The following is a 16,662-nucleotide window of genomic DNA, read 5'->3' as shown; positions in this document are numbered from 1 at the left end:
TAATTTTCATTGTCCATTCATCCATTGATTGGCACTAAGGCAGACTCCTTAATTTTGGCTGCTGTTAATAGTATTGAAAAAAGTGGATGCATAGATATTGCTATTTTATATTTTTTTGTCTGTTCTGGGGTTTGAACTCAGGGCCTGTACACTGTCCCTGAGCTGTTTCCCTCAAGGCTAGCATTGTATAACTTAAGCCCTAGCTCTGCTTCCAGCTTTTTTGTTGTTGTTAGTAGGTTAGTGGAGATAAGCATCTACAAGTTAATCCAATGGCTAGCAAAAGACAAATAATAATACTTGGACACGATTAATTAAACAGCACTCTCAGCATTTCACAGTGAGAACAAAGGAGGATATTCTTAGAAGAGGATCACAATGACTCAATAGCTATATGTATATGACCATATAAAATTATGCTTGTTGAAATGAACTCCAAGAAATGGAAACAAGAGGATTTTTATTGCACTGTTTCCAGTTATTTCTTTTTACTTTTTTATTTCCTCTGGCTATTTATTTCCTGTTGTCACTATTTTTTAATTCTATCCCCTTTCGTATATAAGTTCCTCTGCTTTGGGGAGGGGAGGGGGACTTACAAAAATGATGAAATAAAGGGTGATACTCACTAGACAGTATGATGGAAATGAACTTTACAACTTGGGGGAAGGGTGTGGAGGAGGAAAAGTGGGAGAAAACAAGGGAGGAGGTAACACTGTTCAAAAAGAAATGTATGCATTACCTTACTTATGCAACTGTAACCCCTCTGCACGTCACCGTTATAATAACACTTGAATTAAAAAAAAAAAAAAAAAGAGTCTCAGACTTTCCTGCCCAAGCTGGCTTTGAATCATGATCCTCAGATATCAGCCTGCTTAGTAGCTAGGCTTACAGCCTTGAGCCACCCACTGGTCCCTAGACCTATTTTATTCCTTTTTCTCTCTGGTTTGGTCTTTTCTAATGGAATTTGGAAAAAGGTTTGAGCCTTTCTTATCTTTTTAATTAGTATTTATTAATTATACAATGTGGTTTTATTGTGATATTGTTATACATATATAGAGAGAATGTTGATCAAATTCAAACTCTTATTCTTTTTTATTCCCTGTGGTAATAATTTTTAATTAAATTATAGACTTAGATGTATATAAGCCATAATTATTTTGTTTTACATTTCTTGTCTATTCTTAATTAAATAATAATAGCTCAAAAGAGCTTAGTGAGAAGAGGTAAACTATGTTACAATGTAATTACCTAAAGTGCCTTCAATATTTATGTTTGATATACAGTATTAATTTTCAAATAATTATATCTATTTATGAGATGTATTGTTGTTCTAACTGAAATTGGTATTAATTTGGCTCTGTACAATTTGTGTACGCAAATATTTTTTCTTGAGTTAAAACAACTTTTTCTGTATGGAACTTATAGTAGTAAAGGTAATTTGTTTTACTTTAGTTTTTTTCATTCAAAGCTGGAGATCTAATAATGGACTTGCTGCATGTGATATGAGTGACCTACCATTGAGCTGTATTGCTAGCCCTTGTCTTTATTTTATTTTTTTTTAATTTTTTATTGTAAAGATACTATACAGAGGGTTACAATTACATTAGTAAGGTAATGAGTACACTTCCTATTGAGCATTGTTAACCCCTCCATTGTTTTCCCCCTACCATCCCTTCCCTCCCAACCTTCCCCGAGGTTTTTTTTTTTTTTTAATTGTGATTAAGTGATTACATAATTTCCCAAATTTCACAGTATTGTGGAATAATGATGGTCATTTGAAGTCACAAGTTCATTCTAACTTTCCTGGAGCAAATTGTCTATCACAGTCTATAACATATAATGGTGTACACATATACACCATACATGTGGTCAGCAGCATGGGGATATTCATTAGTGGTTCGACCATATGAGTGGGAGTTCTTTGTTTCTTAAGTCCTATTAGTTTTGTCATATCACCTAACATTTTGGATTTATCATCTACTTATCAGAGAGACCATGTACTGTTTGTCTCTTTGCTATTGGATTACCTCACTCAACATGATTCCTTCTATCTCCATCCATTTCCCTGCAAATGCCATTATTTTGTCATTTCTAATGGCTGCACAATTTTCCATTGTGTATAGATACCACAATTTTTGGATCCATTCATCTGTGGTGGGGCATCTGGGTTGTTTCCATATCCTAGCTATTGTGAACAGTGCTGCAATAAACATGGAGGTGCACGTGTCCTTGTATATTGGTTCCTGTTGTTCAGGGTAGATACCTAGAAGTGGTTTGACTGGGTTGTAAGGGAGGTCAATCTTTAGCTTTCTAAGGACCCTCCAGACTGCTTTCCAAAGTGGTTGTATAAGTGTACATTCCCACCAGTAGTGTAATAGGGTTCCTCTTTCTCCACATCCCCTCCAGCATTTGTCGTTGGCTGATTTGTGGATGTGGGACATTCTGACTGGGATAAGGTGGTATCTCAGGGTTTTCTTTATTTGCATTTCCTTCACCACCAGTGATGATGAACATTTCCTCATGTGTTTCTTTGCCATTTTTATTTCTTCATCTGAGAAGTCCCTCTTTAGTTCCCTTTCCCATTTAGTACTTGGTTTGTTAGGCTTGGGAGTGATTAGTTTCTTGAGTTCCCTATATATACAGGATGTTAACCCCTTGTCTGATATATTTCTGGTAAATATTTTTCCCCAATTAGTTGGTTATCTTTCTAGCTTGGTTGCGACAGATTTAGGTGTGCAGAAGCTTTTTATTTTAAGGTAGTCCCATTTGTCGAGTCTCTCTCCAATTTGTTGTGACCCTGGGACTCTGTTCAGGAAGTTCTTTCCTGTGCCTATTAGTTCAAGTGTCTCTCCTACTCTGTCCTGCAGTAGTTTCAGAGATTCAGGTTTAATGTTAAGGTCTTTAATCCATTTTGAGTTGATGTTGGTGCATGGTGATAGGCTGGGGTCCACTTTTAGTTTTCTGCATGTGGCTGCCCAGTTTTCCCAGCATCAGCGGTTGAAGAGGCTCTGTTTCTTCCATTGTATGTCTTTGGCTCTTTTGTCGAATATCAGCTGGCTGTAGGCCTGTGGATTTATTTCTGGATCTTCTATTCTGTTCCATCGGTCTTCAGGTCTGTTTTTGTGCCAGTACCATGCTGTCTTTGTTATTATAGCTCTGTAGTAGAGTTTGAAGTTTGGCCTGGATAGCCCTCCAATGTTGTCTTTATTCCCTAGAATTGTTTTGGCTATTCTAGGTCTTTTGTTTTTCCATATGAATTTTTGGACTGTTTTCTGTATTTCAGTGATGTATGTCATTGGAATTTTAATAGGAATTGCATTGAATTTGTATATTAATTTTGGAAGTATTACCATCTTTACTATATTAAATCTGCCTATCCAAGAGCATGTGAGGTCTTTCCATTTCCTAGTGTCTTCTGTAATTTCTTTCTTTAACTTTTTATAGTTTTCATTAAATAGTTCTTTTAAATCTTTGGTTAGGTCAATTCCTAAATATTTTATTTTTTGGGAGGTTATTGTGAATGGGGTTGCTCCGTTTATTTCCCTCTCTTCTTGTACATTGTCAGTGTACAGGAAAGCAACTGATTTTTGTGGGTTAATTTTGTATCCTGCTACTTTGCCAAAGTGATTTATGATTTCTATGAGTTTGGGGATGGAGTTTTTGGGATTGTGAAGGTATAGTATCATGTCGTCTGCAAGAAGGGATAGTTTAACTTCTTCTTTCCCTATGCGGATCCCTTTAATGTCTTTGTCTTGCCTTATTGCCCTGGCTAAGGGTTCCAGGACAATATTGAAGAGGAGTGGAGACAGTGGGCATCCTTGCCTTGTTCCTGATTTTAGTTGAATTGGTTGTAGCTTTTCCCCATTAAGTATAATATTGACTATTGGTCTGTCATAAATGGCTTTTATTGTTTTAAGAAATGTTCCTTCTATTCCTATTTTCTCCAGGGCTTTTAGCATGAATGAACGTTGAATTTTATCAAAGGCCTTTTCTGCATCTGTGGCGATAATCATGTGCTCTTGACCTTGGCTCTGTTGATGTGTTGGATTACATTTATTGACTTACCTATGTTTAACCATCCCTGCATCACTAGGATGAAGCGTACCTGGTCATAGTGTATGATTTTTTTATGTGTTTCTGGATTCTGTTAGCTAGAATCTTGTTAAGGATCTTTGCATCTGTGTTCATCAAGGAAATTGGCCTGTAATTCTCCTTTTTGGTTGGGTCTTTGCCTGGTTTGGGGATGGGTTTGATATTGGCTTCATAGAATGAGTTTGGGATAGTTCCCTCCTTCTCTGTTTCTCTGAAGAGCTTGAGCAGTAAGGGTATTAGTTCTTCTTTAAAGGTCTTATAGAATTCTGCGGTGAATCCTTATGGTCCTGGGCTTTTTTTTTGTTGGAAGAGTTTTGATAGCTTCCTGTATCTCATTGTAAGATACTGGCTTATTTTATTGGTTGAATTCTTCTTTGCTCAGTTTGGGGAACTTGTATTTCTCTAAAAATGTATCCATTTCTGCCAGATTGTCTTCCTTTAGAGAGTATAACTTTTGAAAGTAGTCCGTTAGAATTGTTTGGATAACTTGGGTACGTTTTGTGATTTTTCCCGTGGCATCCCTAATCCTGTTAATATGGGTTTCCTCTCTTCTTTTTTATTTTATTTATTTTATTTTTTATTATATTTTTAATTTTTTGTGAACATACTGTACAGAGGGGTTATAATTACATGGGCAAGATAATGAGTACATTTCTTATCAAGCATTGCAGCCTCCTCCTTTGCTTAAACTTCACATCCCTTCCTAGCCTCCCCCAAACCCCGACCAAAGTGTAAAGTTCGTTTTCGACATGACAACTTGTACTTCTTATTGTTGCAATGGGTCCACCTGTATCTTTAAACTAATTGTTTTCACCCATCCCCATCTCCTCCACAAATTATACCGACATCAAATATAGTGAAAGCAGGGTTTATACTGTGGGGGACAGACATACAAAGCAAAAAAGAAATAATCTTATAAATGTGTTAGAAACAAATGCATGTAAAAAAAAACATTTAAATACATATCTAAGGGTTCATTTTCCTAACATCACATTATCTGACCTTTTCTGCTTGACTCAGACATATACTAGATATTGAAAATAAGGGAAACCATGGGACCTATGTTATTTTGGGCTTGGCTTACTTCACTTAATATAATTTTTTCCAAGCCTTTCCATTTCCTAACAAATGGGGCAATGTCATTCTTTCTGATGCAGGCATAAAATTCCATTGTGTATATATACCACATTTTCTTGACCCATTCATCTACTGAGGGGCATCTGGGTGGGTTCCATATCTTAGCTACGGTAAATAATGCTGCAATAAACATAAGTATACTGGTAGCTTTAGTGTGGTCTTGTTTGTAAACATTTGGGTAAATGCTCAAAAGTGGGATTGCTGGGTCATAAGGGAACTCTATGTGGAGTCTTTTGAGGAACCTCCATACTGCTTTCCAAAGTGGTTGATCAAGTTTACACTTCCACCAACAATGAAGTAAGGTTCCTTTCTGTCCACATCCAATCCAGCATCTGTTGTTATTAGAGTTCTTGATTTTTGCCATTCTAACTGGGGTGAGGTGTTATCTCAATGTTGTTTTGATTTGCATTTCTTTTTATGGCTAGGGAGGTTGAGCATTTCTTCATGTGTCTATTGCCCATACTTTCTTCTTCAGAGAAGTTTCTCTTTAAGTCGTTTGCCCATTTATTTATTGGGCAGTTGATTCTTTGAGGATTTCTTGTTGGGGGATTTAATTTTTTGAGTTTCAAGTATATTTTAGATATGAGACCCTTGTCTGTTTTATGGCTAGTGAAGATCTTCTCCCAATCCGTGGACTTTCTATTGATCTTGCTAGATATGTCCTTTGCCATGCTGAAGCTCTGCAACTTCATGCAATCCCATTTGTCCAACCTTTCTTTGATTTGTTAGTTTCCAGGTCTCTATTAAGAAAATTTCGGCCTGAGACAAGGAGACCTAGGGTTTCTCCTATTCCATCCTGTAATGTTTTCAGAGTGTCTGCTTTAACTTCGAGGTCTTTGATCTATTTGGAGTTGATTCTGGTGCAGGGTGATAAAGAAGGATCTAGCTTTATTTTTCCACAAGTAGTTCACCAATTTTGCCAGCACCATTTACTGAAGAGGCTGTCTTTTTTCCATTCTATTGTTTTAGCTCCCTTATCGAAGATGAGTTGGCTATAGGTCTGTAGATTCATTTCTGGGATTTCAATTCTATGCCATTGGTCCTGAGGTCTGTTCTTATGCCAGTACCAGGATGTTTGATTACTACGGCTTTATAGTAGAGTTTGAAATTTGGTATTGTTATTCCCCGAGCAGTGTTCTTTCCATTGAGGAGCGTTTTTGCTATTCGGGGTCTTTTATTGTTCCATATGAATTTTTGGATTGTCTCTTCTATTTCCTTGAAGAATGAGGTTGGAATTTTGATAGGTATGACGTTGAATTTGTAGATAGCCTTGGGAAGTACTGCCAGTTTCACGATGTTAATCTTTCCAATCCAGGAGCATGGGAGCTTTTGCCATTTTCTAAGTTCTTTTTTGATTTCCTTTTTCAAGATTTTAAAGTTTTCATCATAGAGGTCCTTCATTTCTTTGGTCATGTTAATTCCTAGGTATTTTGTTTTTAGAGGGGCTGTTAAAAATGGAGTTGCTTTCCTAATTTCAGCCACCCTTTTCTCATTGTTGGCATACAGAAAAGCCATTGAATTTGAGGGTTAATTATATACCCTGCTACTTTGCCAAAGTTTTGAATCAGCTTGAGTAATTTGGGAGTGGAGTCAATCGGATTCTTTAAATACAAGATCATGTCATCTGCAAAGAGGGAGAGTTTTATTTCTTCTTTCCCTATTTGGATCCCCTTTATGTCTGCATCTTGTCTTATTGCTGTAGCTAGGCATTCTAATACTAGATTGAAGAGAAGTGGAGAGAGTGGGCATCCTTTTCTTGTTCCTGAGTTAAGCGTAAATGGCTTTAGTTTTTCACCATTGAGTATAATGCTGGCTGTAGGTTTGTCATATATAGCCTTTATTGTATTGAGGAATGTTCCATGGATTCCTAATTTTTCCAAAACCTTCATCATAAAGGGATGTTGGATCTTGTCAAATGCTTTTTCTGCATCTATTGAGATGACCATGTGGTTCTTATCCTTGCTCCTGTTGATGTGATGAATAATATTAATTGATTTGCGTATATTGAACCAGCTTTGCATCCCTGAAATGAATCCTGTTTGATTGTGGTGTATGATTTTTTGGATGAATTGTTGAAGTCGATTGGCCAAAATTTTGTTGAGAAGTTTTGCATCTATGTTCATCAAAGAAATGGGTGTATAGTTTTCTTTCTTTGATGAGTCCCTTCCTGGTTTTGGGATGAGGGTTATGATGGCTTCTTAGAATGTGTTAGGTAGTCAACTTTCTCTTTCAATTTCATTGACGAGTTGGAGGAGTATTGGTGTGAGCTTTGCTTTGAAGGCCATGTAGAATACCGCTGTAAAACCATCTGGTCCTGGACTTTTCTTAGCTGGAGGTCTCTTATTGCTGTTTCTTTTTCAGTGCTTAATATGGGCCTGTTAAATGGGAAAACTGGATTCTTCATATGGTTCTTCGATTCTCAGTTTGGGTGCAGTTTCTTGGTCTTTATTGTGGTCTTGTTGGTTTTCTATGTGTAGGACATCTTTAAGAATCTTTTGTAGGGCTGGTTTGGTGGAGATGTATTGTTTCAATTTTTCTTTGCTATGGAAGGTTTTTATTTGGCCTTCAGTTATGAAGGAGAGTTTAGCTGGATACAGTATTCTTGGTTGATAGTTGTTTGTTTTTTGGGTATGACATACGTCATTCCAGGCTCTTCTTGCTTTGATTGTCTCTGACGAAAAATCTGAGGTGATTCTAATTGGTTTCCCTTTATAGGTGATTAATTTTTCTCCTTGACAGCTTTAAGGATCTTTTCTTTGGTCTGAGTTGATCTTTTGTGGATTATAATGTGACGGTGGGATGTCCTATTCTGGTCTGCTCTACTTGGAGTTCTAAAAGTTTCTTGTATCTGAATAGGTCTATCTTTTTGCATGTTTGGGAAGTTCTCTGCTAGGATCCTGTTAAACAAATCTCTTAGACCATTAACTTCTGTTTTCTTAATTTGGTGTTCAGTGTTTATTTTCAAATCACTTAGTTGATTGGTTATGGTTTCCTTGGACTCCCATTCCTTCTATTTGGTTCCATTTAGCATTCCCTTGTGGTCTCCCTGACTTCCTTCAGCTCTTCATTAATGGATCCCATGAATGCCTTTAGTGATCTTTGTGTATTCTCATCCTGCTCTCTCAATTCCTGTATTACTCTTTGCTTAGTTTCCTTCCATTTGTGCCATTCCTGTAGTTCTCTTTGAGTGTTCTCAGCCTGTTCACGCCATTCCTGCCTCTTTGAGTATTCTCAAGCTGCTCACACAAACCCTGTATCAGTTTTTGAGTAGCTTCCTCACGCTCATGATATTTCTGTATAAACCTTTGGATTGCCTCCTCTCTCTCCCTCTCATGCTCATACAGAGTCCTTTGTAGGTTTTCTTTTCCTGCATTGACCTTTTGTTTGCCTCCTCTCTCTCCTTATCACGCTCATACAGAGTGTTTTGTGGGTTTTCAATCATTTCCTGCATTGACCTTTTGTTTGCCCCCTCTCTCTCTATATCACGCTCATACAGAGTCCTTTGTATGTTTTCAGTCTTTTCCTTTATCATGTTTGCCAGCAGTGTTTGTAGAGCTATTTGGGAACTCTCCTCTGGAGTATTCATTATCTGTTCTGTCCCCTGATTATCATGAGTGGTAGTTGAGATACCTAGTCTTGCCATTTTTCTTATGTTTTTCCGGCTTACTCTGCCCATTTGGGATGAAATTAACACCAGTTTTGTGCTAGAACACTATCTTAAATCAAGCATCAACCAAAATCTGAATTTGCACAGTCAATAGTCTGCAGATACAATCTAGTTCAACAGATACCTCTATTCAACATCAAACATCTATATATTAATGGGCTATGAACCGCAAAGAAGAATTTGGAAAACCAGAAATTATTAGGGTTAAGGAGAGATGTGGGCAAAAAATAGGAAAAGAGTGATGTGGGAAGGTACAGGGAGAGTTTACTTAGCTAAGTCCTAATCTCAAAGAAGGGAATAGGTTGGATAGGATGAAAGTAGAGAGAGAGAAAAAAAGAAGAAAGAGAAAGGGGAAAAAAGTGACCAGAAAAAATAGAAAAGTAAAAATTAAAAATATTATGCAGATTCGAGAACAAACTATTCAATGAACTTGAATATAATGAGAGAATGTGAGGGATATAAAGGAGATGTGAAAAACTTAAAAATAAAAATACTGAAAATATTATATAGGAATAAAGAGGTAGTACTGCTATTAAGGAATTTAAGTCTCAGAGGTTTTTGAATTGAATAAGAAATTTGTGGATTAAGTGTGTACACAATGGGGGATAGGGTCTAATAGTCAACTACAGATTTATCTGAGGATGTGCAGAACAACATTTATGTCACATAAAGAAGAACGAAAGAGAAGAAAAGGTGAAAAGGATAAGGAAGAAAGAAAAAAAATCAGAAGTTCAGCAGAGCTAAACAAAAAACAAAAAGAATTTTTTTAAATAAAAAAGAAAGAAAAAAAAAAAAAAAAGAAAAACGCACACACACATGTAACCCTAAAATAAAGATTGTAAGAGGAATAAAAGTTACTAGAAAACAATTTTTTTCAAAAAAGGTAAAATCTAAAAATTAAAAAAAGTTTTAGAAAAGAAAAAAAAAATTTATAAAAGGTATAAAAAAACAAAGAAGAAGAAGAAAAAAAAAAGTTCTTTGATTTTTTTTGGAGGGTTGAAAAAAATCCTGTATCTCCCTTGTGTCCGTAATCAGCCTCTTGTTGGAGTCTCTGGTCTGCTTGTGGGCCTGTGGATTGGTTGGTTTCTTAAGTCAGTTTGTTTGGACAGGCCAAAAAATGCTTTGCTTTACCCAGGATTTTGCGATCTTCCTCCCACGTTAGTTCAATGGGAAGGAGATCTGCTTTGAGTATCACAAAAGAGGGAGATGGCATTTTCCTCAAGTTTGGAGATGCTGTGATGAAGCTAGGTTCTGGGTATAGTTGAGGCCTTTCAGCAAACAGTAGCTTTTCCTGGGGGGCTAGTTTGTGAGAAACTCAGAGCCCAGCCTGGAGCCACTCTCAGGGTTTCTGTTTACTGAATTTCAATTGATTGTCAAGGCTACTAAAGGGAGGGGTAGCCTCTGGCTCCAATTACCCAGTGAAGAAAGCCACTCCTAGAGCTGCAGCATGAGCTGGGTGACTTTTCCCTGGGTGGAGCTGAGTCTGGCAGGTCAGGCTAGGCTCTTGTGACCTGCTAAATGACTCTATATTTCTTCCAAGACCTGAGTTGGAGCTAGCAGCTCCGCCGAGCTTTGTCGGTATCCAAGATGGAGATCCAAGATGGAGATGTCCGGTACTGGGGGGCGAGGAGTGGTCTTCCTTCCTCTGCTGCCTGAGAAGGAGTAAGGACGTCAGGCTTCTACTCATGCCGTCTTGGATCCTGGGTCATCTCTGGTCTGCGAATTGCAGGATGTTGTCTGCTCCTTGCTGGTGTTGAGTAGAATCCGCTTGCCCGCTGCGTCTGGCTCCTTCGTCCTGGACGCTCTGTGATTCAACTGCCGCCGCCACCACTCTCGCCACGGTGGTGGCAGCGGCTGGCAAGAGCTCAGATCTGTCTCTTTGCCTGGATTTTCCCTCTCTGGCCTAACTCTCTGTCCTGTGATGGCACACTTGGTGTGATTCTCTGGCTTAGGACTGTTCACTGGAACTCTAAAACTGCTTTCTATGCGAGAGCTTGATTAGCCTCCAGCTTCTCCTCCGCCATCTTCCTGGAACCTCTCCTCTCTTTTTTAATTAATCTTGCCAACGGGCCATCAATTTTCTTTATTTTTTCAAAGAACCAGCTTTTTGTTTGGTTAATTTTGGCTGTAATTTTCTGATTTTCTAATTGTTTAATCTCTGCTCTTAATTTGGTTATCTGACTTCATCTAGTAACTTTAGGTTCCATTTTTTTCTTGTTTTTCTAGCTGTTTTAATTGCAACATGAGATTATTTACTTGGTCTGTCTCCATTCTCTTGATGTAGGCACTGAGGGCAATAAATTTGCCCCTGGGACTGCTTTTGCTGTGTCCCACAAGTTTCTTTGTGAGGTGTTTTCATTTTCATTGAGTTGTAGGAAATGTTTTATTTCTTCTAAGGAGTGTGCTGTTCAATTTCCATGTATTAGAGAAATTTCTGCGGTATGCTTTGTTATTGACAACTAGCTTGATTCCACTGTTGTCAGATAGGATACAGGGGATTATGTCGATCCCTTTGTATTTGCTTAAGTTCCTTGCATGAACTATGATATGGTCTATTTTGGAGAAAGTTCCATGAGCTGCTGAGAAGAATGTGTACTGTGTTGTTTTAGGGTGAAATACTCGGTAGATGTCAGTTAATTCTGCTTGAAGTATGGCCTCACTTAATTCGGTAGCTTCTTTGCCAATCCTCTGGTTGGTTGACCTGTTCTTTGGTGAGAGTGGTGCTTGTCTTTGTTTATTAAAGCAAACTCAGGAATGTAATATATGAGTATAAAATTTTTGGTAAAGCAAACTCTGGAATGTAGTATATGAGTATAAAATTTTCCTTAATATTTTAGTGATTGGCATATTAACATAGTGTAATAGTCCTATACCTATGAACTTCAAAATGCAAAGCTAAATCTAATAATCAATTTTATGGCTTTAATTTAAATTACAGAGTAAATTTTCAAAAAACCATATTCTCACTCATTATTTTAAACTTAAGACCAATATATTAATGTGATATACTTTATCATATATATTCTCCACCTGAAACATATTCCAAGATTAGTACAAAATTTAAAAAATGAATAAATTCAGAAATAAAATATGCTTTATGATTTAGGGTTACCAGTCACTTTCATTAAGGTAAATTGGAATGTAGAAACTGAGACTTACAATCCATCTAAGACACAAAATAATTTCATAAAAACATAATTATATAGGAGAAATTTATATTATAGAAAAATTTCTTATTCATTAAACAAAATATAAAGTTTCCAAGGTTCAATATAATTATCTTTCAAATTCAAATTTGCAAAACTTCTTTCTTAGATTTTAAAAATTTTTCCCATTTTTTTTTAATTTTTCTATTGCTTAGGTCTGTTGAAATACTCATTTTTCCACTATTTCTCCAATGATACTTCTTACTATATATTGATTATACCAATAAACAGGTTTAATTGAAATAGTCATTCCTATTTATAAGATAGTTTGATATTCTTCTTCATTATCTTCTCTTATTGCCTTCATTCTTGATCCATATTTTTCCGTACTATACTCCCTTCTTCTTTCAGGTTTTCAACCTAGATTATACATATGAGATAAAATATCAAATATTTGTACTTTGGATAAAGAAAGTTATTCTTCAAAAGTTAACTTAATAATAAAGTTACACTTTAAAATACTATTTAATTAGGTATTCTTTGATTATGATAAAATGTACCACAGTTATGTAATATTAAATTTTTGTCCTATTTTTAAAATCAGTCACTTTTAATATATTTGAATGAGTAGTCAAGGAATTTTCTTCCAATTTCATCCCTATACCAACAATTTTCCCCAAATTTAAACTTTAGCTAGAACTGTATTCATGTACAGCAGTATAGTCTTTGTATAACAAGACACTCTAAATGAATAAATGTTTGGAATAAATTATTCCACTACTACTCCCTTGATCCATGCATTGTATGTGTTCTCTATCCCTGTAAGTTTTATCGTTTCTTGGAAATCATTCAGTTGAAAGCTCTTATTTATTGTACCCCTGAAAGAAATTCAGTGGATTGCATTCACATCCATGCCCCACCACATCTATTTGCCTTTCAAACAATTCTGCCTTAAAGAAATAATTTCATTCTGCTTTGGCATTGTTGTTTTTGCAAAACTATTTTGATGTTAGTTGCTAAAGCACAATAAGGCTGACTTTATTAGGTACCTTCAGAATAGGCACCTGAACAATGGAAATAGAATCTTACTGTATGGGTAGGGATCATGCGCATTTCTAAACACAGCATGAGTAAGTGGAAATTTATAGACAAGGAGAAAGGTGAGGATCAATGAATGGAGCTTAGTAAGAAGAAACAGCAAGTATAAGAGGAATCCTGCAACTGTACAACTTGGGGGGTGGGTGGAGGTGTTGGGGAGGTGGGGATGGAAGGGATGGTCGGGAAAAATAACAGAGGATGTAACAATGCTAGATAGGATATGTACTCATTACCTTACTCATGTAACTGTAACCCCTCTGTACAGTATTTTTACAATAATTATATATATATATATAAAGGGGAGAGAGAGAGAGAGAGAGAGAGAGAGAGAGAGAGAGAGAGAGAGAGAGAGAGAGAGAGAGAGAGAGAGAGAGAGAGAAACTACCCTTTCTCATATGGAGAGGTTTTTCCGCTACTTTCTTTGACTTTCAAATAAACTTATTCTATTTACCTTTAAAAAAAAAGAGGAATACTGGCTAAATTTTCCAAAGAATTCTCTTTCCATGATGATTAGATATTAACTAGGAGATAGAAAAACTTGAGAAACCAGTTTTGGATGGGTTTGCTAAACTGACAGCATATATCTTTTCTAAAACTGGATTTTTTCAGATGAGTAAATATATAAAACTGAGCTTGGCTCGAATCCAGGAACTTGACTTAAAATTTAGCTAATCACTGCAAAATCTATTATTTTACTATGTTCTGGTATTACTTTTAGTTGCTATTTAGAAAAATTAAATATATAGTCAATGGGTTTTACTTACCTTGTCCAGGGAGAGATTGGAATAAGATTGATAAAGGTTATATAACTGGGTGATTGATAAAGGCTTCCTTCAGCTTCCCAGTTTCCATGCAATCATATGTTCTTAAGATCCACTACTGAAAAGTAGTTTGAAATGTCTCTCAAGAAAAGAAGTTTCAGAATGTGAAAGTTTTGGCAAGGGTTTATTTTACTACAGCAGGTTAAAAAGAAATGAAGAAGAGCTAGAAAAATTGCCTGCTCCTCATGCAGAAAATAGGAGTTAAAGATGGAAAATGGTAACTGTAACCCCTCTGTACATCATCTTTACAATAATAATTTTTATTAAAAAGGTGGAAAGTGTTTGCTATCATCTATAGCCTTTATACTCTGTGAGCTGGAGGAATACAAATGGCCAGATGCCTAGCAATCCCCAGACATGAAATAACTTCCAGTCAGTAAATTGGATACAGGTGTTTTTCCAACCTGTGGAGATGTGTCTTCACCTACCCAGAAGATAAGAATAGGTGAGTTTTAAGGCTTTCTTTCCCTAATTAAGCTTCCCATCTTTTGATCTCTACCCATTCAGGGACTGTTTTCAGTCTTGTACTAGTTCAAAGAAAGGGCAGATTTAGATAGCCTGTTTATGTCTCCCTTTCTGGTAGATTAATGTTAAAAAGGAAGTATGATGAAACTGAAGCTTAGCTTATTATTTTGGTTTACTTCCTAGTTTCAACTTCAGAGACGTCCCCTTGATACTTGTTAAAAATACGTAATTTCCTTCATCTATCTATCCTATCTCAATTACATCCTCAGTTTTTTTTATTAATACACACATTTTGTATACTCATATTTAAAATTTAAATACCAAAAAGTCTCCAGTGGGGTTGAGACTAAAATATCTGATTCCCTATAAGGATATAGATTTGATTTATCTGCTCACTCTATCTGGGAACATCCTTCAGAGTTCGTGTGACTTACTGAGAAGACCTGACCTTTTGAAGCTTCATAATTCACGACTAGAGGTCAGCAGTCTTTCCCATGTTAACAGTTCTGACTCTGTTTTATTATATGTGCCTTTAGTGCTGAGCCATGAAAGCTACAAGAGGAGAAATGATGAACAGCCATAGAATTATAGTACCAAAGAGCTGGACTTCCCCTCTCAATGCAGAGGTGGTCCAATATGCCAAAGAAGTAGTGGATTTCAGTTCCCATTATGGAAGTGAGAATAGTATGTCCTACACCATGTGGAACTTGGCAGGTGTACCGAATGTATTCCCTAGTTCTGGTCACTTTACTCAGATAGCTGTGTTTTGAACATATAGAACATGATGGGATCAGTGTCCAAGTGCTTCCTTGCCATTCAAGAGCACCCAATTTTCAGAGCCAGGACTATGTGGAACTTACCTTTGAACAACAGGTGTATCCTACAGCTGTTCACGTTCTAGAGACATATCATCCTGGAGCAGTCGTCAGAATTTTGGCTTGTTCGGCAAATCCGTACTCCCTGAGTCCTCCAGTTAAGATGGGAGACTCTTTGGTCAGAGAGACCTACAAAGGTGAATGCTTACCAGGCTCGCCAGTTTAAACCTTGTATTTAGCAGATAAATTTCCCCACACATCTTATATGGCTGGAAGTAAATAGCTCTCTTCTAGATTATTACACTGAATTAGATGCAGTTGTGCTACATGGTATTAAGGACAAGCCACTGCTTTCTCTCAAGGCTTCACTTATTGACATGAATGATCTAGATGATGATGACTATGAAGACAAAGATGGTTGTGTAATTGACAGTCTTAGAAAAAAGTTTAACAGTGCTGCTCTAAAAGGAGGGCCGAATAATGGATATTTTGAAAAACTACCATATGAGCTTATTCAACGGATTCTGAATCATCTTACATTACCTGACCTGTGTAGATTAGCACAGACTTGCAAACTGATGAACCAGCATTGCTGTGATCCTCTACAATACATCCACCTCAATTTTCAACCTTACTGGGCAGAAGTAAATGACACTTCTCTAGACTTTCTGCAGACTTGATGAATTCTTGTCCAATGGCTCAATTTATCTTGGTCTGGCAATAGGGTTTTCATCTCTGTTGCAGGATTTAGCAGGTTTCTGAAGGGTTGCGGATGTGAATTAGTATGTCTTGAAGCCACTTCCTTAATGAAACCTGTTTGGACGTTATTTCTGAGATGTATCAAAATCTCCAGGACTTAAATCTCTCATCTTGTAATAAACTGCCACCTCAAACTTTCAACCACATTGCCAAATTATGGAGCCTGAAATGACTCATTCGTTATAGAACAAAAGTAGAGCAAACAGCACTCCTCAGCATTTGGAACTTCTACTCAGAGCTGCAGTACCTCAGTTTGGGCAGCTGTGTAATGAAAGAATACTATGACATGATAGCTAGCATGATAGGAGCTAAGTGTAAAAAGTTTCAGACCCTGGATCTGTGGAGGTATGTAAGAACATTATGGAGAATGGAATAACAGAGTTGGCTTCTGGTTGTACACTTCTGGAGGAAGTTGACCTTGGCTGATGCCCCACTCTGCAGAGCAGCACTGAGTGCTTCACCAAACTTGCACGCCAGCTGCCAAATTGCAGAAACTCTTCTTACAGCTAACAGGTCTGTGTGTGACACAGATATTGAAGAGCTAGCATCTAATTGTACCAGATTACAGCAACTGGACATATTAGGAACAAGAATGGTAAATCCAGCATCTTTAAGAAAACTGCTCGAGTCTTGCAAGCATCTCTGCTTACTTGACGTGTCCTTCT

The 16,662-nt window shown here is 36.9% G+C and overlaps 1 pseudogene; it reads left to right on the top strand.

The window, feature by feature from the left end:
- Positions 1-16,658, top strand: part of LOC122107199 — a 79,128-nt pseudogene extending 62,470 nt beyond the window's left edge.
- Positions 16,659-16,662: the final 4 nt, after the last annotated feature.

Source organism: Dipodomys spectabilis, unplaced genomic scaffold, assembly GCF_019054845.1.
Source record: "Dipodomys spectabilis isolate Male_0828 unplaced genomic scaffold, ASM1905484v1 ptg000048l, whole genome shotgun sequence".
Classification (NCBI taxonomy): domain Eukaryota; kingdom Metazoa; phylum Chordata; class Mammalia; order Rodentia; family Heteromyidae; genus Dipodomys; species Dipodomys spectabilis.
Note: the sequence above shows the minus strand (reverse complement) of the source record. Positions and strands in the feature narration are given on the sequence as shown.